This window comes from Canis aureus, chromosome 25 (genome assembly GCF_053574225.1).
Source record: "Canis aureus isolate CA01 chromosome 25, VMU_Caureus_v.1.0, whole genome shotgun sequence".
In the NCBI taxonomy this organism is placed as follows: Eukaryota; Metazoa; Chordata; class Mammalia; order Carnivora; family Canidae; genus Canis; species Canis aureus.
Window position 1 is genome coordinate 22972048 of NC_135635.1, and position 26298 is coordinate 22998345.

At 37.6% G+C, this 26298-nt stretch overlaps 1 long non-coding RNA gene across 1 annotated transcript in view; it reads left to right on the forward strand.

The window, feature by feature from the left end:
* The first annotated feature begins 4309 nt into the window (after positions 1-4309).
* LOC144297088 (uncharacterized) overlaps positions 4310-26298 on the forward strand; it is a 52583-nt gene continuing 30594 nt past the window's right edge. Inside the window, exons 1-2 of the long non-coding RNA XR_013364142.1 lie at positions 4310-4438; positions 9428-9487. This is a non-coding gene — a long non-coding RNA (uncharacterized LOC144297088). The remainder of the gene's footprint in view (positions 4439-9427; positions 9488-26298) is intronic.

Genomic DNA, 26298 nt, shown 5'->3' on the forward strand with positions numbered 1-26298 from the left:
ATTCTCTTCAGTCTTATTGGATGTAGTGGATGGTTAACATATAGGATTTGATGACGAGTGTTGTATAATCTATCTTTTCAGCACTCAAGGAAACCCATTATAGGAGAGAAAGAGGGCACATTCTGAGGTGTTTAGGGAACCATGTGTTTGGAAAGATTTAGGAGCACTCAATGATCTCAGTATCAATACAATCACTACTTTCATCCCTTTCCTTTTCTCAGCAGTAAATTAAATATACTCATTTTCTGAAGATAAGCAAACACATCCCTCATGGATGAATATCTTTCAATTGAGAGTGAAAGCAGGAAATACATACCCTCTCAGAAAAACCACAAACTCCTGGGAACTGAATGTTGGATGCTCTGAAATTCTGAGACCATAGACCAGAAACATAGATAATGACAGAAATGTCAAGGGGACAACATATAATGTCAAGGAGACATCTCATTTCTGTTTAGGTAAATAACTTCTTAATCTTCTCTAAGCACAGTTCAAGACTTTATCTATTTGAAAGCCTCCTCCATCACTCAAGAGCCAGTCCCAGGAAGGCTTCTCTCCTATTTTACGTAAAACGAGGAGCCAAGGGAAAGACAGTACATTTGCACAGTGACTACCCCAAGCCACTGTTTATTCTGAGTACAATTGTTTTCTGCTTAGGCTCTTGAATTAGCAAAATTAAAGAAATGTTTAAAGGGACTAAATAAGGTAATTGGAAAGAAACACAAGTCTTCAAGGGAAATGCAAATAAAAATATTCCTTAAAACTTTAAGTTAATTTAAAAAATCTAAGTAAAGAAGAAAAAGAGAAGAAAAAAAAAATGAGGGAAGAAGCCAGAGTTGTGAATTCCAGTTGGGGAACCAGGGAATTGGCAATAGTTTTAACTTTCATCAGTGTCATAAAACATAAGAGCATTTTGTTGTAAATCTGATGTCCTGGGCAAAAGATTCTCACTACCTAATATTAGGAATTTCTAGAAATTATTCACATTTATATATATATGCTTCTTAGGAATGAGATGAGTAATTGAGTGTGGCAAAGAGTAGGAGTGGCCTGGGGGCTGGGGTGAGGGTGGGGGTTCAGAGATAAAAAGGTGGATGATGAGGCTGGGGGCTAAGAGAGGTTTTGAGAAATCAGTTTCATTAAAGACTGACTTAAATGACCACCAGAGGGACTCCAAAGTTCACTCATTGACACTGTACTTCAGGCAAGAACTGCTGTAGAAGATTTGGATTTATGAATACATCATGTTAAATAGTTAAAATATAGCACTAGGTATCAGCCATTAATTCAGTGGAAGAAACTCAAATGCTTAAAGTTGAGAGTTTTCAAAGACCATCAGGAAGGATAAAAAAGACCCTAGTAATTGATATGAAAGATATGTTAAATAGCTAAATTTAGTCCACATTCCCTGCTAACAATTTAAGACATTGGTAGGCAGGCACTGTTTTATTTCACTACATTTCCAGTGTCTCTGTTCTGCCAGAAGGTGTTGCTATAATATAGCTGGGCTTGGAGGACAAAGTAATATGGAATGAAATGTGGTCAGACTGGATAAAAATGTAAACCATATAAGTATATAGAATTTGGGCACAAAGATATCCATTATATGGGGGAAAAGAGGGCTTTACTGTAGTATGTGTCCCTGCTATAAATAGTTCAGCAAAATGTAAACATGAAATATTTCCCTAGTGATATTTGTAACCGTATAAACAGTAGCCCTACTTTTCTTTTCATTAACTTTCATTTCTTAATAAAGGGACTTCTGTAGGGTGAAATTTGGGCAAAAATAGCAATGATCTGTAACTTTTTTATAACAAAGTATAGCATACATGGAATAAAAACAGGAATTTAAAACCAGCAGATTTTTTTTTTTTTTTTTTTTTTTTACAAACACAGCTTTGCTTTAATGTATAAAGTCCCATATGTTACAGAAACAAGCACAGTGGGTGCATGAAGGAAGACAAATTAACAAAGGATTGAAGAAACTGGAATACAGTCCTCTTTTTTTTTTTTTTTAAAGTTAGGATTTCTTCCAATATTGGTAAACAAAACTCAAACTGAAATTCCTTCTAAAAATCTCACACAGTCAAAACTGAGTTTTAAAACTGATTATTAAAATGAATGTCTTTTAACTGAGTTAAAATGTATTTTTACTCAGACTTAATCCAGAATGTATTAATTTTACTCTCAAAATTCAGACCAGCACAACTAATTTCTCTTTATGAAGACGTTTATGCCATGCAAGGCAAAATAAATCAAGCATTTTAAATATGGGACTGCAGTTAACCCCAACTTAACTCAGCAAAGGTGAACACACCAAAAATAAACTAAGACACACAGATAATCCAGCCTCTTTTAAAAGACTAGGTATCAATTTTCTGCCTCTCTGATTTTTTAAAAAAGATTTTATTTATTTATTCATGAGAGACAGAGAGAGGCAGAGACATAGGCAGAGGGAGAAGCAGGCTCCCTGTGGGGAGCCTGATGTGGGACTCAATCCCAGGACCCCGGATCATACCCTGAGCTGAAGGCAGATGCTCAACCACTGAGCCACCCAGGTGTCCCTCTTTTTTTTTTTTTTTAACCAAATTGGTAAAAATGGATCAATGGAATTGTTATGAATACCCTTTCTGCCTTGTTTTGCCCAGCTTATACTCCACTTGTATTGAAATTTGGTCCATGTATGATTCAGTTCAGAAAGTTTCCTTGAGTTCTAGAGCCAGACAAGTATACTTCATTTGTATTACAGAGTACCCTGTACCTAATTCCACTATTGCACTTACTGTGTTAAAAGCAAGGTCAGGCCTTATTATTGGTCTAATGCTTACTTAGCACTGGGCCTGCAGGTTGGATAAATGGACTGAAATGTATTAAGACTAGATAATCCAAAAATAGTTCTTTGACAGTCAGTTTTGGGTTTCCTTCAATCCCCAATTATAGTAGCCTCTCCAGAGCTTTGTGGGAAATTGAGAACCCCGTTCCTTAAAGAAGCAGGATAGGCCTGGTTTAGGAGATCTGCATCCCGATGTGTTTGAATATCATACTGTGAATCAAGTGGCTGCCGAAGAGTTCAGCAGGATTGTGTCTAGAGTTTGGGATTGCCTTACTGATTTCTTTCTTTAAGGGATAATGGAAAGAGAGAAAATATCAGGACCAATAACCAAATTCCAAGTTCAGAGAGTTCTGTGGAAGAACTTTGGAAGTGCAAAATATGTTCTGAGACTAAATTTATTATATTATTAGGTATGTAAGTGACAGGAGATTTAGGAAGGTTCACATTATGAACACAACTCAAAAATGTTAAGAAAAACATGCATTAAATTGCCATAACAGTTTTTGGTAGAGTTAAATGAAGTGATTATGAGACTTCAGTATATCTTTTTCAAAATCAGAGATGTCATTTATTATTTTAAATGCTTTACTTTTTCCATCTTTTTATTTGTCTAAGGTACATTAGTTTTTCCCTCTGTTATGACTATATTTGAGCACCTTTTTTTTAAAACTGAGATATAATTGACACATACCATTATATTAGTTTCAAGTGTACAAATAATGGTTCAGTATATGCATATATTACAAAATATTCAATACAATAAATTGAGCTCCCTGCTTTTATCATTACCTCTGATGCATATTGGAAAGACCCTTGATTAATACAGAGAAAGTTTTAGTCCAAATACTAAGTCATAAAGTATTTTAAAAGGTAATATTTGTTTCTTTTTCATAAGTAACCATTTTCTATTTTATATGAATCAGTTAAAATTATTGAATTATTATATGTTCTTATGGCAGCCTTCATTGATCTAAAAAGAAACTTGATTGTAGATTTGATTCTATTTGAGAGGAAATAAACTGCTTATTACAAGGTTATTTCCTGACTATTTCTAGGCACTTAAGTAGTGGTGAACCAATAATCTGAACAATAAGCAAACAATATTTCCCTCCATGTTGAGATTGGATCCTTAAACTGAGGCATTGGCCAATGGAGCAGCTTTTTTTTTATACATAAAAGATATTACTATCTGGCTAAGTCTATGTAGTACATAGTGAGATGGAGTTTTATTGTATCTTTATTTATTTAAGTGAGACCTATATTTGGTAATTAAGATTTTGATATGATCTGGTGGAGAGCTATGTATTAGTTGGATTAAGTAAAAAAAAAAAAAAGATTAAGGCAAATTGGCACCTAACTTTATATTATGTAGTCATGGATTATTCTTTCATCAATTACATGTTGAATGCCTATTATGTGCCAGGCACTGTTCCAGGCCTTTGTGATACATCTGTGAATCAAAGAAACCTGACTTCTAGCAGAGGAGTCAGGAGGTAGAAGCCCATGTGGTAAGAGCTGGGTGAGCTAGGGAAAGGGGAAAGGAAAATAAGAAGTAAGATCAAAAAAATTTGTGGGGGCCTGATTTAGTGGGCCTCACAGGCCATTGTAAGTACTTCAATTTGATTTTGAGTAGTATGAGAGCCACTGGAGAGTTTGAGCAGAGCGGTGCTATTATCTGGCTGTGTATTAAGCATGGACTGTAAACAGCAGAAGGCCTGTTAGGAGGCTGTTAGTAATCCGGGTGAGAGGTCATGATGGCTTGGACCAGTGTGATAGCTGTGGAGGTGGTTAGAAGTGTTTGGATTCTGGGGGCACCTGGGTGGGTCAGTTGGTTAAGCGTCCAAGTCTTGATTTCAGCTCGGGTCATAATCTCAGGGTGGTAAGACTAAGCCCCATGTTGGGCTCTGCAATGAGTGTGGAGCCTGCTTAAAATTCTCTCTCTCCCTTTCCCTCTGCTACTCCCCACCCCCCACCCCCCACTCCTACATGCTCTCTCTCTCTCTCTCTCTCTCTTAAAAAAAAAAAAAGAAAGTGTTTTGATTCTGGATATATTTTGAAGGTAGCGCTAATAGGATTTCCTACCAAGTTGAATGGTCTGATAGAGAGTTAGGGTAATGCTAATGTTTTCATCTTGATCAGCTGGAATGTAAGGAATATGTTGAATAGGGAAAAAGTTGACAATAAGTATAAACAACTCTTTTGAGTAGTGTTAATAAAGAGAGGAGCAAATAAATGACATGCTAATCACTGGTGATATGGAGTCAGGAGAACATTATTTTAGATGGATGAAATAATAGCATGTTGATAGGCTCATGGGGATGGTACCTTAGGAAGGGAAATTTTAATGGTACAGGAGAGAGGGGAGAATTTCTGCAGTAATGTCCTTTAGTCAGCTAGAGGGACTGGGATCCATGGCTTTAATAGGGAAGGTGCAGTGCGTCTGTGGTGACTGGCAAGAAGGTAGCCTGTGGCGGGACTGGAACTCAAATAAAGGTTGGTCAGACTCAGAGCTCAGGCTTTATCCACTATGTTATAAGAAAGGAAGAAAAAAGTTGAGCTAATCATGGCATAAACCACCTACTCAGATGATTTATGTACCTTTCATAATCAGAGAAACACAGTCATGATATGGTGGAAAGCATAGGTGTCGTACGACCACATCTGACCTCCTTTGGGTCTGTGATTTATCATTTGGAAGGTGAGGATAATATTACCTGGAGTACCCTTATGCCAGGGTTATTGTGAGGATCAAATGAAACTAGATACCGGGAAGTGCTCCAAACTATAAAGATCTGTACAAAACATGCTCTAATATTTAAGAGTATTAACTGTCCCACATCCTTTGCATTTACTGTTCCCTCTGCCTGGAATACCCTTTCCCTAATTTTTTTGCATATCTCCTTTCATTTTATCCTTCTTCTCTCAGATATGCCTTCTTTGACCATACTTAGAGCTTCTCCCAGACCCCATGTTGACTCAGTCATTCTGTATCCCATTGTTATATTTTAGTATCTTCTAGCACTTATACATATTTTAAATGATCTTATATAATTATTTGTTTATATGTATCAATGTATATTGATTGTCTGTCTCTCCCTGCTGAAATATCGACTCCATATTGGAGGGCAGTCTTGTTCGCCACTTTTCCCCCAGAGCCCAGGATGGTACCTTGCACATAGTGAGTCCTCAAGACATATCTATTTGAATGAATGATTGAATGGTGTTATTCCAATTAGAGATAACTTTCCAAAATAAAAATCCCAATTTAAAGAAAACACTGAAAATTTGTTACTGTTTTAAATTTTGTTATTTAGCTATACAGCAACAATGAATGACTTCAATTTCGTGTAAGCTTCCAAAATAGTTTCCTGACAATTCTATACTGTGATTTCCCTCCAGGAGAAGAATCTTATTTGATGTGCTTAACAACTGTATTAATTCCTCACTGTGACAAACATGAGAGAGTTGTAGAAAATTGTATGTTTTAAGAAACATCCAATAAATACTTAGCAAAGAAAGGAAGAAAGGAGAGCTGTCTCTTATTTTAATAGTGTTTGAATCTCCTTTCTTAGAACATGTTAATGCCTTTTAGTTGTTTTACATGATTATATAAAGAAATGCTAAGATGCAAGAGAATGTCTAAGAAGGGAAATGTACTCAGGGTCTGAGTCCAAGACACAGTAGGTTGCTTTCTTCCTTTCCTTTCCCTTTCCCTTTCCCTTTCCCTTTCCCTTTCCCTTTCCCTTTCCCTTTCCCTTTCCCTTTCCCTTTCCCTTTCCCTTTCCCTTTCCCTTTCCCTTTCCCCTTCCCCTTCCCCTTCCCCTTCCCCTTCCCCTTCCCTTTCCCCTTCCCCTTCCCCTTCCCTTTCCCTTTCCCTTTCCTTTCTTCTTTCCTTTCCTTTCCTTCTTCCCTCCCTCCCTTCCTTCCTTCCTTTTTCTTTTTCTTTTTTTAAAAGATTTTATTTATTTATTTGAGGGAGAGAGAGCACGTGAGAGACAGCATGAGCAGAGGGGAGGAACAGCAGAGGAAGAAGCAGACTTCCCACTGAGCAGGGAGTCCAATGTGGAGCTTGATCCTAGGATCTTAGATCAGGACCTCAGCCAAAGGCAGGTGCTTAACTGATTGAGCCACCCAGGTGCCCATGGGCTGTCCCCTTTCTGAAAGGGCTTTCAGAGAGTCTTTAGACTTCTTACTTCTTACCAAGAGTTCATGTGATTGTGTATGACTTTTACAGTCTATGTGAATTGTACTTTCTAGAATGGAAGAATTCTATGTTGTGGTCATTAGGCTTTTCTTTCTGAGATCCAGTTATTTACCAGTCAGACTAGTATACTTCACATAGAAAAATGTGGCTGCAGAAAAATGAACATGCAACTCTTGCTAATGGGTAGACAGATAGGCAAGGTAGAAATTGACTCAGCATATTTAATAATAGATGACTATCCAATGATAAATTTGAATTATGGAAGGACTGTGGGCTAGCTTTTATTCCCCAACATTTCTTTACTTTTTATATTAATTGATGTTGTGTGACTTGTGGTTATTTTTTGCAGCAGAAAAAAAAATTCTCTTATGCCAAATACTATAGTTATCTTGCATGCCTTTATTTCTTCTTCTCTTCCACCCTTCTTCTTTCCTTTCCTTCCTTTCTTTTTTCCCTTCTAGTCTTTCTCAAATGCTCTTTCTGCATAATGAGGCACTTCAGGGAGCCTATAGTCCATCCTTCCTAGAGCTTGCCAAAAAGAGAGAATAAATCTAAAGTAATAGAAAGCTCACTTTGCCTACATTTCTATTAGAAAGAGATTCCCATCATCTGTTTGCTTTTCTGTGTGAGCATTCAGAGTCCTGTGTGCAGCTGCAGAGCTAAGCACTGAGTTATGCTGCAGAGTAGACTCTGTCCATGATGATGGCCCATCAAGCAGCCATGTGAGCAAAAATCGATCATTTTTCTTTTCTTTCCTACCTAGGGCATCAGTCTAAAAAGGTAGAAATTCTCATTGAATTATCTTAATTTACCAAGAAGTTATTTGCAGGGAAGTCCATGTAGACTTGAAGCAATGAAAATCAAGTTCATTTTCTCTAGGAACCATAAAATACTGCCTCATCGTCCATCACCCATATTTCTAGCCTTTTGTACACCCTATATGAACCCTATTCTCTGGGGTTATAACTGCCTGTCTTCCTCACAAGACTATGAGTTCTTAGGGTATCTTAGTTGCTTTTGAATTCCAAGGGCATACATCGTGTGGATTACATAATAGGTGGTGAGCAATGAATGAATCAGTGAATCAATGAATGAGTTACATTAGAATATACTTGTTACTGAGTTGTGCTAAATTCTATTTTTTTTTAAAACCTCACAGTCTACTATGCCATAAGATTGCATACCCTTGCTGCTCCATCAGTGGCTTGACCTGGAAAACTCTGTACTGCCCTTTAGCAGAGGGTGGTATATGAAGGGGACAAGCTACAGACTAATTCACATCAAGAAGACTTCCAAGAAACTTAGGTGTATAACCACCAACACTCAGTGAAAAATTCTAGAAACTTACAAGTACATTTACATAGAATTTTACTATTTTCAAACTGCTCTTACAAAGGAAAGGATTTACATTCAGGTATATATCCATATGAGTGACATAGTCTTGTGTAAACATTGAACTCCCAATGACTTCTATTTCATTTTAAAGAAGAAAAAGTAAAGTCAAAATAATATATGTAATTCTTCCTGGACCAATCAGTTGTGGTTGATGCCAAGGACGCATGGTTTCTGGTCATGGAGTCAAACATTTAGAACATAGACTAGGTATGAATCAGTAGTTTACCATGTCACCACTTCTATTTCATCCTCCGGGTTTGAGAAGGGTCACTACTTGGACACTGCATGAAACCAGGGAATGCAGGAAGAAACTGATGGATGAATGGCGATAGTATAGCTATGCTTTTTTGGTTCATCAAATAGCAGTTTGGGTCCAGACTGTGTCTTTTAAGAGAGAAGGGGGTGGGTGAAACCAATCTAGGGCTAATTTACAACAAAGTCACAGAACACACACAAGAAATTCATAACTGGACCATGAATGTGTTTCCTGATTTTGGCAACAGGAGGCCAATCTGTTTCACCACTAGCTCTTTCACATTCAGAGAATGTAGGGGTGGACACATCACTGGCCGTATAAGGAATAAAAGTAATGATGGTAAATTTTAAAAGAGAATATATTGTAAACTGTGACTTCCTCATTGCTTTTGATAAAGGGTTTTGTTTATTTATCACCCCTGTCCAAACAAAACAAAATCCAAGCCAATGAGGATGAGGATGGAAGGTTTGCACAAACAGCACAGCTTTTCTTGAACATCAATACGGCAAAGCAATTTAGATTTCCCCACCAAAGTTCGTATTTATGTCTTTCTCATAAAATGTAGAGAAGACTCTGATTTATGCAATGCAGATTGTAAGATTAATTGAAAGATGATGAACCAGAGAATCTGGCACAGTGCATCTTGGGGAATAGCTTAATGAGTATAAATTGAAATTCTATCACATGACTAAGAGTTAAAAATCAGCTACTAATTTGTTTATTCTCCTCTTTTCTTCAGTTTTACCTTGAAATAACAGAAACAATGTTTATATCCACTTCTTCTGAGGACTGCTGATCAGTAAGGGAAAAAATGTTCAAATATATATATTTACCTAATTTGAATACAAATACTTTTTATCTTTAGGAGGAGCCTTAATTATGATGGTAGGTTTTTAAGCAATGGTTTCTGAAGTCCTCTACGGCAACATACCCTGTGTACATAGAGTCTTGATTAGATTTGCAGGGAAGGTAATTTTATGTTAATGTGGCTCATATAGCCACAGTTATCCAGGTTTCTGAATGAACTTTCCATTTTCTTTCACCTGAGAAGTAGGGCAGAGGGTCTTTCTTGGCTCCCCTTGAGTCTCATGGTGAGTGGGGTAACTAAATGAACTAAACACTTAAACATCCCCTAAGTTCCATCTGTTGAAATATAGTTTTGTAGGCCTTGGCATTCACTTATAATCAACTCCTGATTGGTCATGTGAATGGGGAAATATTGACGGTTAATTTAAGAATTATTATTTTTCTTTTCCCACTTGAGATCCTTAATCAGAATGAAAAATAGATTGAAATCCAGAGTATAGTCCAAAATAGCTACCATAAGAGAGTATTTTTTTGATATCTTTTATTGCTTAGTACATGAGAATTGTGCTTTTTTAGTCTATCATATATTTATTAGCAGTTCAATGTCTGAACAGGTAATTGGGTTCTTTAGTTTATTGTAAAGTGCTATGCAAATACAACTCAAGTCCATTCCAACCAGATAGCTCTCCTTCAGTCCAAAAGCAGAGCCCGAGACAAGGATTTGGACACAGGTAGTTTATTTGATAGGCACGAGAATAGGGAAAGTGAGACAGGAAGGAGGAAAACTGCTTGCTCCTCAGAATTGTTCCTCTGAAGGACAGGGAGTGGGGACATTTAGCCCTTGTTAGTTGCAGATTCTTCCCAGGGGCATTAAATTCCTTGCACTTCTGGGTCTGCCTTGCTTGGCAGTTTGATCAAACTCCTGAGACTCGGGACAGGGCTTGAGACATAAAACTGGCAGATGTGGTGGGCTCTTAGGCCAGGATGCTGTTAGTTTGCATGAGGGCTGTCCTTCATTGTTGCAGGTGAAATCCAAGGTGAGTGAAATACTGTGAAATTGCAAAAGCATATACTTCATCCTCCTAGGTAGAATTTTTGAGCCACAGTTCAAAAATAAAATAAATTTTAATTTATGTTTTTCAGTGAACATTCTAGTAAAATTAATGCTCCACGGAGCATGTTTATCCTATGGTGTTGAGTAGTAGTAGCTTACCTAGTTAGATGCCCAGAAATAAATGCTAATTTGGGGAACTTGTCTGGGTGGGTATGGACAACACTCCGTGTTGTCTACAATTTGTCTAGGTGGGTATGGACAACACTCCGTGGCTTCAAAAGAAGAGAAGGTAGCTTCACACTTGTTTTTCATCTGTTCCCTTAGCTTCTCCAGATTTCATTATTCTCTATTTTAGCTTCTACTACAGAATGGAGTCATTATATTTTCTTTATTTAGTTATCACTAAGAACTCCGAGGTGCTTGAGATGTAACTGTGCATGACACAGCTCATAGAATGGCAGAAAATTGGCCCACACTTTCTAATTCCAACCCCAGTGCATTTTCTGTTAACTACAGCAACCCCAGAGAGACAAAAATTGGTTGAAAGTTTTGTCCAGATGAAGATCTGTTTGATCAAATGATGTGTTACACACATTACAATTTACTCACATGCTGCAGAGCTATGCCAAGAATCAAGAACCAAGGAAATGAATCCAAAGAAAGGAGTCTGGGCCTGATCTCTTATTTAAGGGCAGAAGAGAAAACATTTGCTGAAAACTTGCTCTACAGAAAGCATTAGCTTAAGTCTTTTATATACAATTGATCCTTGTTATCTGCAGCAGTTTAGTTTCATAAAGTTGCTATGAACACTGAATTTGTGAATATTGAATAATTGCTCCTAGGGGAAATACAAGGTTAGGTTCCTATAAGCCTCTGGTCACAACATTTTTGTCACTTGGTAAATATATAACCTTGTTTTATGTGTGTTTCTGTTTAAAGATGTCTTATTTAATATATATTATTGATTCACTTACATGGACCTCATGGTCAACAATGTTATAATTCATGCCTGAATAAAGCTTATCTAACACATATATTTTCTCTGTAAGGCACATCAGAGCCTTCTTGTGTTTAGAACACTAGACAGCACTTTAGCACTACACTTGGGCAGGAGGGAGTTATAAATGATGAAATCACCAACAAAAACCACACAAATGCAAAAATCATGGCATTAAATAGACCATGAAAAGGACAGTTGTTTATAGTAAGAGAGCTAAAAAGAAGAAAATAGAGCATTGCCATTTTAAACCTCAGCTTGGAACACATGCTTCAGGTGACTTAAATTTTGTGCTGCTCTATGCATGTCTGTAAATGATCACCATGAGTATTTATTTTGGTGTTATGAATACATTTTAATGAGTAGGGAAATCCACAAATAATGAAGATTCCCAAATAGTGAATCCAGAAATAATGAAGATCGATTATACATATCTCATTTAATCTTCACAAAAACTCTGGGAAATATATTGCCTTCCCCCAGGTTTATTGGAGAATAAAGTCCATTAACTGGCCCCCCAAACACAAGGCTACTATATGGACAATAGGAATCTTATATCTATTGTATGTTTTCTTTCAGCTCAAACTATTCAATAAGTATCTTAGAGATAGTGTCTCTTTCAAAAGCATAAATACAATAACTACTATTATACCTAAAGTACTTAGCAGTTCCTTAATACACAAAAAAGTGACTGTTAAATTTTCTTCAATTTTTTATAAATCATTTTTTACAGTTGGTTTGTTCAAGTCAGGATCCAGTAGGGACCACATGTTGCATTTGGATGACATGTCTCTTGTCTTTTATCTTAAAAGTTCTACCTCTTTCTTTTTTTTTCCTCCCTTGCAATTTAGTAATTGAAAAGTTGTTTTTCTGTTTCCACTTTTTCACAATAGCCACACACACACACACACAAAAATCTCTCTTGTAAGAGATTGGAGGCTCAACTTTAGTAATTATGAAAGATCTTGTTAACATAATTAACATGCATGTACCTCTTTTCTGATTTGCTGTTTCTTTTCAGCTCTCCATTCTATACCTATTGCCCCATTATTAAGCTTCCTTCAATCCATTTAAATTTTTCACCTTATTATATTGTATGCATTATTATAAAACAATTTAAAAATTGTTTTCATGTGTGAGGATATTCCTATCAGTATATACATATATGGAAACAAACCTGAGTTTGCTTGGCTCTGAAGCCTGTTTTTCTATTCCACTTGTTCTGTGTATTGCTGAGCTTTATTTTCTCCCCAAACTCATCTGGTAAACAGGTATGCTAATAATATTTGCTTTCCTCTCAGAGTTGCATTGGAGAAAAAGGAGATGATATATAGGCCTGACATACATAATTAAATAATAAATGCTTGTTGAATGAATGAGTAAATGAATGATTAAATAGAAATGCTTCTGAAACCGTAAAAATGCTATATAAATGTTGTTAAAAATTATAAATGACTGGATGAAACGGCCTGAATAGAGGAATGAGAATTCTTTCTCAGGCTAAGATTTTTATTGCTCACTTGTAAAGCTAACTGTATTAATGAAGTGGATTATTTAAGGCTTTGGATTCTTTCCTCTCTCTTTCTACATCTCTAGCCATTTCCCTGCCCATTAGTTCCAACAGGAGAGGATGAGCAGAGAAAGGAGGTGAAAAGTCAACTTGCTTTAACTTTTTTTTGAGGTCTGGAAATTTTATCAGGGAAAGCATAAATTTATTAAGATTGTTTTGTTGTTCTCACTGAATTTCAATTATTTTTTCTATCTTTTACACTAAAATGTAAACTCCATGAAGGCAGGAGTTTTGTCATTTTGTTTACTGCTCTATTCCCTTATCTAAAATAGGACCTAATTAATGGTGCACAATAAATATTTGTTAAATACCTACATATCTCTTATACATTGACTAGAATTAGACCTGGTTCATAAATGCTGGCTAAGTGGGGTGTTAGCCAGTAGAGGCTGCTATGACAAATTATCATAGACTGGGCAGCTTAAACAAAATATGTTTATTTCTCACAGTTCTGGAGTCTGGGAAGTCCAAGATGAAGATTTGGCAGATTCAGTGTCTAGGGAGGATCTCTTTTTCCTAATTTGCAGATGACAATCTTCTCATTGTATCCTCATTTGGTAGAGAGCAGAGAGAGAAACAAGCTCTTGTGTCTCTTCTTATCAGGGTGATAATCCCATTCATCAGGGCTCCACCCTCATGACCTAATTACCCCCAAAGGTCTTATCTTCAAATACCATCACTTCCTCCAATGTTCAGGTTAGGATTTTGATATATGAATTTGGGGGAGACACAAATATTCAGTCTATAATAAATGCAATGGACAGGCTAGTCACAGTGTTAGTCAAATCTACCTTCCCTGCTAAAAGAAATGGTCACATGGTTCTCTTTACTGAGAAAAATGCTTTGAACATGGTTCTCTTTACTGAGAAAAATGCTTTGAACTTTTTCTTAAGTAGGAGTATTTATACTCCTTTATATATATATACTTTATATATATTTTGTACCTTAGATCTCCTCCATCTTTCATCTAGACAAACCAAAGATAGGTACCTGAACCAAATTAGCCAAATCCACAGTATTGCCAGTGAGACATGAGATGATGGTCTGGCACAGAATCTTTACCTAAAGAAGACTGATGGTAGACAAACCATGAAGGGCTAAGAGAAAACTAAATCTGTGTGTAAATCGGTTATGTGTATGCAAAAGCCATCAAAAATTGGAGCCATGGAATAGGGGGAAAAAGCAGTATTTGTTCAAGGGTGATGATTTAGGTTCGTAATGACAAGGGAGGAAGCAAAGGCAGAGAAGGGTAGAGTGAATTACAGCAAGACTTTGATAAACCTCTGTGCTTTAGAGGGGGCCTTAGGTCAGATTTCCTGGAAACAGATTCCGAGATGATTTGTGTACAGGTGGTTTAATGAGGACAGTTCTCTGGGAAATCAGCTATAATGGGGGAAAGAAAGCAGTGTTAGGTAGAGGGAGAGACTGAACTCAGATGCAGTGGCACCAGGGCCCATTCTAATCCAATGGAAGCTCTAGAACTGGGACAGCCCATCCAAGTTGTGCCTAAGTGATAGGATTGAATAGCCTTTGAACCCTCCCATAGACCAGTCCTTCCATGGGGGCTGCTTCCTAGGAGGGTGTGTAACTTTGAACAAGGGTGGCTCCTTTTTGCCAAGGTTGATTCTAGGAGAGGGACTCAGTTATCAGCTATCAGCAACCAATGCAGAAGGGATATGGGAATGAGAATCTCAGTCCTAAAAGTGGGATCTGGGCAGTGAATGCTGGGATCTACAATAAGAAGTGATAAAAATAATTAGATTTTTAGAGCTAAGACCCTTTCTTTTTGTTTTTAAATTATGCTCTCACTTCTATGAAACCCAGGTACAAGGTTATTTTTGGATCCCCCAAAGATTCAGTTTTTGGAGATATATATATATCCATATAGCATCATCTCTCCTATTTCTTTTTTTTCCTTTATCTTTCCTATTTCTTTTTTTTTTTAATTTTTATTTATTTATGATAGTCACAGAGAGAGAGAGAGAGGCAGAGACATAGGCAGAGGGAGAAGCAGGCTCCATGCACCGTGAGCCTGATGTGGGATTCGATCCCAGGTCTCCAGGATCGCGCCCTGGGCCAAAGGCAGGCGCCAAACCGCTGCGCCACCCAGGGATCCCCCTATCTTTCCTATTTCTTAAGGTAACTTGTCTCTTACCTAACATAAGGAGAGAATCCAATCTATTAAGTACTGAGGGGAAGAGCATGGACATTAAAGGCTTAAAGATGGAAGAATACAATTAATCAGTTTTAATATTAATAGACTCACTAATGTTAAATCAATATTGAGCTTCTCTATTTATGAATGAATTCACTGAAATCTATGAATCCAGTACCTACATAATGGATATTGATTCTTCCTTTATGAGAACTTCAGAGTGTGGAATATCCATGAGGGCAAGGTTTGGATTAATTTTTATGAGTAAAAGAGATCATTCTAAGACAGTTGCCAAGTCCCTGAAGGTTCACAGACTGAAGCAACAAGATAATTTTAGGAGAAGACTGTCAGCATGGTTTCTTGGCACAGGGATGACCTTTGGATCTGGAAAGGCCCAGATGTGATTTCTGGCTCTAGCACTATGTTACCTTGGGTAAGCCTGTGAGCCCCTGTAAATCCCCATTCTTCATTTCTAAAATCAGGATTGCAGAATGTTGCTCCAAGTACTGTTGTGAGAGCTAAATAAAATCATATGTAAGTCTTCCAAGATAGTGGTCCCCCTATAGTAGTCAGTCTGTACACGGCAGCCATCCTATTGTGTTTATTGCTGTTCATAATAACTGCCTGGAATCCTAGTTCATCTTGTTAGCAGTTAAATGCAGTTAATACTCATGGAATTGATTCTTTCTTATCCTGCAGCCAGATTCCAGGGGCTCTAGGGTTGCTTTGGAAATAGATAGTGAGAGGAGACTAGGACTGAACTAGAGTCTTGACTTAAGGCATAGCCTTCCTGTAAATTAAACCCAGCCCAGGAATTTCCTTGTCTGGAGCAATCTCTTACAAATGGATCAGATTGAGGACCTCTGCCAATGGCTAAACTGTAGGAGGATTTGGCTAATTTAGCAACATGTATGCCACATGGTAGGTGTTCAATACGTACTGGATCTCCTTTCCCTCTTTTAGCACAGGTACGTTTTTTGAACTCTTCAGAATCCCAGGAAGATTCCTTGAAATATTACTGAACTCACAGAGAGTTCTTCAAAGCAGGATACCAGTGATTGATGGAAATTCCATAAATTGTTGGCTTCTAAGGTTTCCCTGCTGGGCCCTCCAGGTGCTAAATTATTACAGTACCATAGTTAGAGTTGGATCCCAAGAAGTGGGAACCTCTGTCGCAAGTTCAGCTCCAGGGAGTAATATTTCTGGTTTTAGGTCAGTCCTATAACAAAAACTGTAAAACCCCCAGCAGAATGTGGTGGCAAACACCAACACCCTGGGGGCCATTCCAACTGCCTGCATTCAGGTCTGTAGTCTCCAAGCACAAAAATAATCCTGAATTAGATGTGTTCTTATAATCTAGGGAAGGCCTTTAAAAAATGTTGGAACAAATAGTGTCCCAAATTGGTTCCGTAATTAAGGTATGCAGAGCTCGGCTTCAAAGATCCCTTATGTCTGTTTTAAGGGATGCTGTTAGTGAGCAGATAATTGTATATAGTAGCTGTAGAGCCATTAGACGGGCTTAATCTACACAGAAAGCTTTGGATATTAGGTGCTTCTGGGACATCGCTTCTACAGTAATGTCTCATCTGCAGATATTACCCCAAATGTGCACTTTTCTACATTATATTTTATTTTTTAAAGCCAGAGAGTTTGCATTTGGGTACAGTTTTGTAACAGGATGAATAGGTACCCAAAAGATACTTTGATTGCTACGAAAGGTAAAAACATAATGAGAAAACTCATAAAGATTGCAAGGATACAATTCTCCTGACCTGTTAAACTTGTGTGTGGGGTGGAGAAGCAGTCCCAGGATGGCCCCAGAAAGGGAACGTTATATCTGGTCTAGTCAAACATGTGTCAGCCTCTGTTTTAGGGCTCATATCTTATCCTCAAGAAGTCAGGACAGTAGGAGGTACAAAATTCAAAATGGGTCTAAGGGTTTTGTTTTTGCTGTGAGGGTTTTGGTGGAGAACAGATTAAACAAACATGGGATTATGGCTCAGAGAAAAAGATTGAGGACAAGTATTCCTTCTGGACAGTCAGCTTCCTGTTTGTGTCAACCAAAAATCTTTCTCCCCAATTTGTAATAAATATGCTCTGATAAGTGATAATTCTCAAACAACTGAGGAGTAAAACCAAACCACCTCATACGGTGATAGGTTTAATGGGAAAAAGAATCCAAATTCCTTGCTCAGCCACTTTAAGCAGTACAGGAATGATTATTTTTATTGTTAATTATTATTTTTAGTTTCTGCTTATGCTCAAGTTCCCCTCACCCTCAATGCACATACACACTTTTACCTTTTATAGTCTAATCTCTTGCATAACGGGCCACATACAAAGACTTGGTTAAAAAACCTCCTCCCAGCCTGTTGCAATATTTATAAAGCCCTTGCTTTTTAACACACTGTGAGAAGGGCTTAGTAAAACAAAGGGCATCATAATTTATTGTTTTAAGATTATTGATTCAATAAATTAACAATAATTTCCATGAAGGGTAGGAACCCCGGTGCCATAAAAGTTTATTTATTCCTACTTTAACTAGCATTGATTAGAGTATTCAAATCGTGCCAGTGCTCTATAATCACTCTTTATAGGTGAAATGCCCTCCGCTGTGCAGGAGACAGTAAAATAAACATTCAACCAGAAGTGACAATGGCTCCTTTAAAAACCAGAAACACTAGTTTTTTTTTCAAGAGGGAAGGAATAGTTCAGATAGTGCTTTTAATATGTGCCGTGTGCATGTTGGGCCCTGCTCCCTGATAAATTGCAACGACATAGTTTTAAGAAGCTATTGCAATTGTTGGCAAACAGGTAGGATCTAAATAATGATATTCATATCCCATACTTCAAACAAAGAGATCTTTTTGTTGTTGTTGTTTGGGCTTAAAGTATCATTATATACTGCATTTAAGAACTAGGTGGATTTTTCCCCCCTGTGCAAGTATTGTTTCAGTACTTTTGTTTCTCAAACAGCGACTAAACGTCCAAGGTGACTTGGTGAGAGCATTGTAAAACTGTAAATAACTTGAACAAACAGGTACTGCCTTTTATTCCACAGCCACAGGGCAGATTAGTTTGAAATAACTATCTGAAGAGATGAGAACAATGGGCTAGCTTAGCTCATCAGGCATCATAGACCTGCACTTGGGTTTCTCCTGGCCTCAGGATCAATTCTTCTTTACAGCACATCGATAGGATAGGGTCATGATTCCCTTTCACATATTCACCTGTGCTGTTTTCTTTCCTCCCTTTGACATCTGCTTAACATGTTTCATTTTTGAACTTTCACACTATATTTTCCTGTGCAATTTCTCTTCTTTTCCACCAACAAGAAATCTCTAACTGAAATATTTTTTAGAACCAGGCATTTGTGGTAATTAATGAAATGAAATGAAATAAAATACAATAAAGCTCTTAGTAACCAAAGGCTTATGATTTACATAGGCTTTAAATGATTGTTGGTGTTAAATTGTTTCTCAGAATGCAACTCAGGAATTTGAAGTTGTCAGATTAACTGCTGTATTTACTGGTCTGTTTGATTAGGTGAGCATAGTTTATATTCCCTCTTGGAAACCTAAATAGCAACCATTTCCTACCAAAACAACACTGAGAACAAAGGCCCCATTCACAGGGCAGTGGGCATTGCTCTATAGGCCTTTGTATCTGAAACAACATGGTTACTAAGCACTTCGAAAGGAAAAGGTGCAACTAATTTTTTAAACGTACACGTAATAGGCAGAAAAAGAATCACATAGCACACTGGAACAAATATATTCTATAAAAAAATGAATGGAGTGTTTTTTCTACTTCTGGCCTTCTTTTCAAGGCTATTTAAAAAAAAAAATGTACTGTGGTCATTTTTGAGGGACAACAGAAAAGCAACATTGGCAGGGTAATCTGGTCTCATCATTTTAAACATTCTCAGGATTGACATTCTTGTAATTCAGAACCATCTCTTCGAGAACCTTCCATAGGTGAGGCTCTATACTGGGCATTGGAGGCATAAAAGCCAGTAAGTTCCCTCTCTTCCCTTCTCCTTAGTCCTGTAGCTCACGTTCTGGAATTTGGACAATATCATGATATTTATGATTTTGATGACAAGGATGGAGGAAAGAAGAGGGATGGCTTCTTGGAGATGATGACTCCTGAGTCCTAAAATCAGGGCAGCAATTCCAGATAGAAATGACTACACCAGCAAAGGTTGGGGAATATAGGATTTTCTACAGGAAGGTTTCTACAGAAAGCAACAAGAAGTTCTACAAAAAGCAACAAGAAAAAAAAAAAAAAGCAACAAGAAGTTCCTGATACTGAATAATCAATAGTAGGTTAGGACTGAAAGAAGATGAAGAGGGAGGAGAAAGCTGGTTCCACATGTGTGCTAGCTTGGAATTGATCTTGTAGGAGAATGGGTTTTTGAAGGGTAGGAAGATAAAGCTTGCCTGTCTGTACAATTTCAACTGCAAATTGATTAACGAGCCAGTTGTGCATTGAGGGTCCCAACGTGAATCTCCTCATACTGATAATACATATTTTCTTGACCCTCCTTTCCTTCCCTCATTGTCTGAAGTGCTTGAATTCACCAGATAACACCCCAATATTTTACTTGTCTTGAAAAGTTAATGTATCATTCATTGAAATAAGTCATTTGTCACCCACAAAGACACACATCAATCATTTTATTAAAAGATTTTCAAATGGATAAATATGTGGTAACTCCAAGGCCTTAACCTCTGGAGAATGTAGCTGTGTGGAGCTTAAAGGAAACTCAGGAGTATCACTCAGAGTCAAGAAGGTAGTGCAAATTTGCATAATAAAAGCATCCAAAAACTAGGTAAACACAGCCTAGCCTTCTCCATTTCAGCTGCCATATTCTGGCTATTATTTTCCCTTTCAAATGCATTGAGATGAAGGAGATATTTGACAGAAGCAAATAGTCTTACAGCTACATCTATTGGAAAAACACATTTCCTTTACATATCTGCTATGTCATTCAGATGTAAAGTCTTTAACTTTTGATCCCAAACTGATCACACCAGCTAGTCTAGTGGCTTGGCAGGACAGCTGTGTGCATTTGCCAAGACTCCCAAGTTGTTAACCTCTTGAGTTGAATTGCCCCTCAATAGGAGAACTACATTAAGGGTGGAATGGGGAATTGGCATATTAATTGGGATGGACTCAATTTACCTCTATCTCATGGTACTCGCCACTTCCATGAGGATAAGAATCATCCCAAAGGCAGGTTAGGTATGCAGATTTTTAGACATGCCCTCTGTACATTTTGGTTTAGTAGATCTGGTTTTGGGTCCAGGAATCTGTTTATGTCAAGCACTCCAGGTGTTCTTGATCTTTAGGGGACTTTGGGAAACATTGCAAAAATGATTAAGTAAATTGAGTAAAACAGCATTCCTTAACTCACCATATATTATTTAAGCTTTAAGAGGAACACTGTAATATAGGGCCTTACTGAGCATCAAAATAATGAGGAAATAGTTGGGGTTGCACATTCTATAATTTTGCAAGCCACTTTAGTAGGAGGAATGATGACAATATAAAAAGCAACTGTGCCAAATTTTTTATTGGGTCTCCAGATTGCTTTACTAAAGCAAGTACTGCCAATTAGGTTGGGATAAAAAAGCTGTGGGTCAGGCTATATTTTCCTTTCATTACCAAGTGAAATAAGTTTGTTATTGGTACTATATTTAAGAAAAATAAAACCCATGTTTCTTCCAAATACACTTTTTTACGTGCTTATGGCAATGAAGGTCCTCTTTTGGGTCTGTGGTACCCGTCATGTAATCTTCCTCATCTATGCCATCTCTCCAGACAATCCTATAAAAATCAAACTCATTTAAAGCAAAAAAAAAAAAATGCTTTCCAGGAATGGCTTCAAACTGTTATTCTAGCCACTAGACATTTTGCCCAAACCCCATATATAAATGAGTAGAAGCAGCTATGCTTCTAGCAGGAGCTGGAGGAGTGAGGACTGGGAGAAGTCTACAGATCCTTCCCATCTATCCATCAGACTTTACAAATGCACCAGCCTCTCATGGTAGGAGAGGAGAGTTCAAGGCCTTAGGATAACAATGAGTTGATGTTACATGAAAAACGACGTTTTGGTAGCTTCTGACACCTCCAAAGACAGGCAGAACAGAGTTTGAAAAACTCTGCTAGAGTTTTTCCTCAAGGGTGGTAGCCTTGGTTTCACTCAGTCAACACAGTGCCTACCCTGTGCCAGATGCTAACAAGAGGTCTATCGTACTGCATTGTCATCAGATGCTATCAGAGAAATGTTCAAAGTTCAACCTTTCACAAAGAATGACTATGATTTTAATAGAGCACATAGGATCTGTGGATGGAAATGGAAGAGAATGTTTCTGCCCAATTAATAAAATGTGCATTCACTTGCAGAATAATGTCCCACCAGTAACAGTGATAGCCTAACTTTGTGTGTGGGCAGCCTCTGGTGTGCAGCAAGATGAACTGGGATTAGAAGGCATGACTGTTTCTGTTTAACTTGCTTTGCACAGGGCTGTCTGCAGGTGGGCACTCAACAAAAGCTGCCAGTCTTAGCATCCAGAGATGTGGTTGTGATCAGTCATCATATTATTAAATTATTCATCTCATATTAAGTGACCACAGTTTCAACATTGGCTTCTCTTGATAGATGTACAATTCGTATAGACCATTGGAACTATATTTGGGGCGTGCTGTGATTTCATTTGCAATGCCACTCATAGTGGAAAAAATATGCCACACTTTTTTAAGCAAACAGGCTTCTTTTCACAGTGGACAGAGAATACTGTTAAACAGAGGAAACACAATATCCCTTTTCATAGCAAGAGATCAAATGTCTGCAGAAGAGTTTAATTTATACTTCTCCATGTGCCAGAGCCCAGCCTGAGACATAGCAGCATTTCAGTACTTTCAATCAGGTCATAGTTTCCACCCTGAATGACTTCATCCCTTTTAAAATAGAATAAATGGAATTCCACATTATACTATGGGTAGGGATTATAGGAAATTAAAAGACGTATAGTGCTCAGCACACTAAATAATTGTGACATTGAGCTGGGAAAATAACACTTATGCAGCAAGTTCTTCTTGGGTGTTATTTGTCAGATTTTGCTCCAGCTTTCCAGGAGAACGGAAAAGAAGTATTGCGGTGTGGGCCAGGAAGTAAATTCTATGCTGTGCTTGCTCAAAGGTTTTCCTTTTGAAAACATATGATCATTAAGTTAGATAGGAGGTGTGACTTGATTTCATTGTTCACCAGCCCTGCTGTCTGACTCTTTCTGGGTTTAGTTTCTCGATTTTAGTGTGTTGGCAATGGGGACTGTGCTGAATGAAGTTCAGCAGCCTGCATCTTGGGTTGGATGGAGTTAAGGAGGGTGGGAGGAGTCTTGTTCAGCCAAAAGAAGGCTCTGAAGTTAAAATATGATAGTGTACTCTGCGAATGCCCTAAAATGTAATTATCCTAAATGAGCGGAGTTGTTATTATAAAAACTAGAATTTGTTGGTTTACATAGACCCTCCCTAGAAGAGAGAGCTATGATGGTCAAAAGTAAGAGGGAGGCAGATTCTGCTCTGGAGGACTTTTTCTTCACAATCTACTTTTTGTTTGACTTTTGACCTTATTTAATATGGTTTTGTAAGTGAAGTAATTTGATGTGTTTTCTGAACAAATGAATATACACACTAGACCCGCCTGCAACGGGTATATTACACATAAGCCTTCTGTTGATGAGTGATGAAAATACAATATTTTCATTCTGTTGTGCTCTCTTTACAATCACGTTTGTGGCATTAAATGGTTGCTGTGTTGAGATTTGCACGCCTTTTAAAAAGAGCCCAGTGAGCAGGCCTTCCCTTTGGGAAGATTACTGCTAGAAAAATGGGGGTTCTGAGAGAGAGTGAGTACAAATCCATTGCAGGTGAGCCAGCACAATTTAATCACATAATATATTTATAATATATCCCTAGGAATTCATGTTTGCTTTGAATCTGCCTACCAGATAGGCCACAAGGAGATAGAAATGACTTACAGTGATTTCTAGTGCCTAGAGCTGAGTGTATGTTATGTTTCTGTTCACACATAATCAACAAACAAAGGAGGAGGTGCAGCTGCTCAAAAGAGTTTAAGGGAGGGCGATGTACAGGTGGGAGTTTTTAAATCTTGACATACTGATAAGATTTCAGCCTGGCTTCAAAGCTCGTTGAAAAAAATGACCTACATTGCCAGTATTTCTTTGAAAATCCTAATCTGTTGCTAAAACAGAGCAAACCAAGTTCTCTTTTGTGAATTTGAGTAAACACATTCTTCATCACCATCAAAGATGTGGCAAGAAGAGGGAAGGACCTGCCTTTGGGATTCAAGAGTCCTCAACAAGTATTCTGTGCATATTTGTGGGTACAGTCATATCTTTCAGAAAACAACCCAAACCAAATACTTCTGGTAATCTCCAGGCTTTTAATAGGTGACAAAGTAGAGCAATGGGTCCAGATGTGTTATTTGGAGCCTTTCTGTGAGTGTAGTACCGGATCAATAGCTACACTTGCTCTTCTGGGGCACCTGCTTATGGAAAGAGTTCTGAATATTGGAGAAATAAGCATTACACAAACAGATGGGGAAACTAAAGCAATGAAAAGCTCTTGACCTGGCCAAAGTCAATATGAATGGTCAATAGAGGAGCGGAGAGCAGAGAGCTTGCATTGTGGAACTCTTTGTTAGGATATCATTTACAGAATCTGATGCCTTTGAGTTGGTGAGAAGGGTGATCAGGGTGGGTTTTAAGGCCATAGAGACTAATGTGTTCCACCTCAGAGAACAGAGTCTCTCCCTTTACCCGTATTACAGTTATTCTTACTCTGTGCAAGTTTAAAACAGGAAAAATGAGCCTCCCTCTTGTTAGTAGTATCTATGGTACTCTTAAAAAATTGGGAAGCAAATTGAAAATGATTTGGTGATGGAAACAAGGTTAGTCAGAGCTCCCCAGAGAAAGAAAATGAATAAAATGAGTGTGTGTATATGTGTGTTTGTGTGTAGTAAAAGAGAGAGAAAGAGATTTGTTTTCAGAAATTTGTTCATGCAATCATGGAAGCTAGCAAGTCCAAAATCTGCAAGGTAGGTTCGCATGCTGGAGACCCAGAAAAGAAGTGATACTGCGCTTTGAGTGAGTCCAAAGGTAGTCTGCTGTCAGAATTCCCTTTTCTTTGGAGGTTCGTCTTTTTCTATGAAAGCTTTTAACTGATTGAATGAGGCCCATCCTTATCCTTAGAGTCTAGTAATTTAAATGTTACTCTCATCTTAAAAAACCTCCATGGAAACATTTAGAATAACGTTTGACCACATATCTGAGCACAGTGGCCCAGCCATGTTGGCACATAAAATTAACAATCATAAAAACAGGGTAATTATTGAGATGGGAGATGTCATAGGAATGTGGGGTGCCAGAGACAAGACTGCAGGGACAGCACCCTGATCTGATCACATAAGACATAGGCAAATACATTCTCTGATGGCAACAGATACTTTTCCTCTTCATCGATGATGGTGGGAAGTTTTCTGAAAGTCATTTAGAGTAAATTTCATACCCAAAAGGAAGTAATATCATGGAGAAAAGGAATGCCATAAAATTATCATCAGAGAATGATGACATACTTTCATATAGCACACAAACATATAAATCCACAAAGCATTGACCCAAAATTTATAGTAAGTAAGCCATATCCAAATGAAACCAGACAAGTGAGAAAATAAAATTCAAATAAATATTCAAAACATATAAAAATCCATTAACAAATATATAATTGAGCTTCTACTGTAATATGACACATTATCTGGTCCTGATTAATCATTCTCTTTGATAAGGTTGGCAAAGTTTTAAACATTTTTTTTTTTTTTGCTGTTGTAAATAGAAAGATGAATTTTGGAGATTATTATTTCAACAAACCCCATAGCTAAGTAACTAACCCTAACTAAGGGTACCACTCTATGCATGTTACCTCTGTATCACCTTTACACCAAAAGATGTATGTGCCACAGCCACTGTCTCATTGCATCTGTTGTATATGCTTACATTCAAATGTACTTTTCTTTTTTCCTGTACACATATACATTCATATACACATGCAAACACACAAGAATATGCACTTGATTTTTACTGTAATAAAACCAGCTGATCAGCAGATTTCTTTTGTAGTGCCCACTATGTGTGTGACCCTGTGCTAATCTCAATATAATAAGGAACATGACGACCATGATTTATTTTGTGTACAAATTGGAGTTTATATTCTGATGAGGGAGATAGACACAAAAAATAGGCAAGTAAAATGGTTTCAATCAGTGTTTGTTATGAAGATAAGGGAAAGAAGCTTAAGATAGGAAATAAGGGACATACTTTAAATACAGAGTTCAAGAAGAAAATCTCAGAGGTGATATTTAACTTAGAGCTCAGAGGATGAGGATATTCCAGACAGAGAAAACAGTCACTTGAAGCATTTGCAGAAGAAAAGACCTGGTACATTAAAAAAAAGTAGGATACTAGACTGGTCAATTCATACTAAGAGCAGGGACAGTATGAATGGAGACTGGGGAAGTCAGCAGGAACTCCAGCCAAGATAAGGGCTTTGGATTTTATTCTAAGAGTCATGGGAAGATACCAAAGCAGTGGACTGACATGAGACCAAATTTACATTTTAATAAGATGACCTATTGCTGCTGTATTGAGCATGGCTTTGTGAGGGGTGAGTATGGAAGAGGTGAGATCAATTGAACTTCAAATAGTCCATTTAATGAGATGACAGTGTACAACTCTAAAGTGAGGCCAGAAGAGATGTAGAGAAACAACCTGATTAATACATGTTTTGGAGATAGATTTGACAAGACTTGCTGTTGTATGAATGTGAGGTATGAGGAAAAGGAAAAATCAAAGATGACACCTATTTTTCTCACTCAAGCAGCTGAGTGATTAATTGGTAGTACTATTGGGATCCCTGGGTGGCGCAGTGGTTTAGTGCCTGCCTTT